The sequence below is a fragment of the Montipora foliosa genome, chromosome 9 (assembly GCF_036669935.1).
Source record: "Montipora foliosa isolate CH-2021 chromosome 9, ASM3666993v2, whole genome shotgun sequence".
Classification (NCBI taxonomy): domain Eukaryota; kingdom Metazoa; phylum Cnidaria; class Anthozoa; order Scleractinia; family Acroporidae; genus Montipora; species Montipora foliosa.
In genome coordinates this window covers 10,436,428-10,438,927 of record NC_090877.1, presented here as the reverse complement: position 1 = coordinate 10,438,927, position 2,500 = coordinate 10,436,428, and positions in this window count along the sequence as shown.

The following is a 2,500-nucleotide window of genomic DNA, read 5'->3' as shown; positions in this document are numbered from 1 at the left end:
GCAAATGCAAACAACGAAGCCCTATTAGCGGTTTCTCAGGATACGGGATCTTTAATTAATTAATTTTTCTGAAGGAGACTTTATTCAAATCCCACAGCTTTACTTGCTTCCTTAACTCCGTTCATCCGTTCATCCAAAAATGACAAGATCAGCCTTAAATCATCCAAAAAACTTATTACAAATCACAGTTCAACAACTTATCATCCTGGGCCAGTTGCCCAAAAGCCGATTAACGCTAATCTCAGGTTAAAAATTAACAAAGGAGTTTTATTGCTGTTCAAGGCTGATATTCGGTAAAACTTTCACAAAACGTTGAAAACATGAAACAAAAGTTTACACTAATCCTGGATTAAGTTAATCGGCTTTCGAACAACCGAGCCCTGTATTCGAAGTCCGGTTCCGTAATCCCGGTTTAGTTCCTTGCAAACTGTTTAAATCTGCCATGGCGAGGACAAAGACAATTTTTCCTTGAAAACTGTTTAAATCTGCCGTGGCGAAGACAAGAAGACAACATCTGTACTCCATTTGTCTCAATGCTCAAAAATCTAAAATTCAGTAATTGCGTGTTCTATAATCCAGTCCAAAATTCTAATTTTACCATTCCGTAATCTTGATTTCAGTATTAGAGTAACTTGGTACCAAACGTTCCACAATAACTTGAAATCTCGTTAAGAAAAAAAGCTTAAATCCAGTAGTCCAGTCCGGATTCAAATCACCAAAACTCTCTCTATCATCGATTCAAAACTCAACAAAAGCTACAAGTAGTAAATAGTTCTCAGAAACTACAAAAGTTCGTCATGATTCTACAATCGAGCTGAACAAAAAACTATCAAAAACGAAACCGAAAAACCCTAGTGATCGCTTCTCGAGAGAACAGACAAACAGCCGAAACTGTTCTGTGCCTGCCTCTTAAAGCACTGAAAAAAGTACCTTACGTAGTACAGTGGTACTCGACCGTAGCCCTTGGCCGAGAAACTAATCTTAGCCGAAAGGCCGAGAGGCGGTCAGGATACGGGATATTTAGGTAAAAAAATTGTCAGGATACGGGATTTTTGGCTGGGGGCGTAGAGGAAACTGAGAAGATACGGGATATTTTTTAAAGTAGGAACGCATTGCGTACGTGTGGTAGTGCAGTAACTTGACAGTGTTTTTTTCCATATCTGTCAACTGAGCTGCGTTTGGTTTTTTCACGAGACAAGTTACCATGAGCGAAAAACATTTCGGGAGATTTTTGTTACGTTCAATTTTTCTATCGCACTTTTGGTCGTACAAGTAAAATCGCAAAATCGAAAGTGACATCGATTTTAGCGGCCGCCTGTGATCAAGTTACCTTGCGTGTTTAACGCTGACAACTCACGAAACAAAGGATGCATCTGAGACAAAATGACGGCAAGACACCGGGTTTTTGTTAGTTTGCTTTTTTTTTCCTTCAAGCGTTATAAAGTTCGACAAGATGCATGTGCGAATTTAACACAAAGATCACAATCGTTGATGCTAGTCCAAGTGGCAGCTGAAGTTAAGCTCCTCCGAATGGGGTTAGTACTTGGATGGGGACCGCTGCGAAGTCCCTGTGACGGCGATAGCCAGTTCGTTTTTTTTTTTAATTTGATTAAATTTTTTATTTTGTTTGGCCGTTGAAAGCTATTTTCTTATTTTCTCTCTACGTCAAAACGGCTGAACAAACCGGTTCCCAAGAAATATTGGAGAATTCGTTCTATGCAAAATACTTCTAATGAAGTATTCGTTCTATGCAAAATAAAGGGAGCTTAAGCAAGGACGACGACGACGACGACGACTACGAGAAAGCAACAAAACAATAGGTTTAATTAGCAAAAACAATAGTTCTGCACGCTCTGCACGTGCGTTTTACATTTTGATACATTTCTTTGCCGTTCTCGTCTTGACTGCGACGTGAAATGATCAAAGGGAGCTTACGAAACGACGACGCCGATGGCAACGACGACGCTACAAAACAATAGGTTTAGTGAGAAAAAACAATGGCTCTGCACGCTCTGCACGTGCGTTTTACATTTTGGTACATTTCTTTGCCGTCATCTCCCAAATGACGACGTGAAATGACCAAATTCAAGGTTCTGTGGAGGACGTTAGCACATGACAATGAATTTTCAGCTCTCTCTCTACGCTTCCAACTCACTCATACTAGTTTAATTCCTCGACAGTTACGACACATTTTTGACGCGGAACTGCGTGAAATAGTTTCGTAGTGATATGAATAACGCGAACTCGTATTTTTAAATGAAGTCCTCGTAGCCGTCGTCGTCCTCGTTTCGTAAGCTCCCTTTTGAGGTCATGTGGAGGACGAGAGTACCTGACGATCAATTTTCTCTCTAAATATCCACACCGTTCTCACCAATTTTATTCTTGCAATGTGGATTCATATTCTCCTTGCCGTGCGACTTGGAGCAATCACAAAATTATTACAGTAACAGGAAATAATATTTTTAGACAACGTTCTCATAGCCGTCGTCGTCGTCCTTGC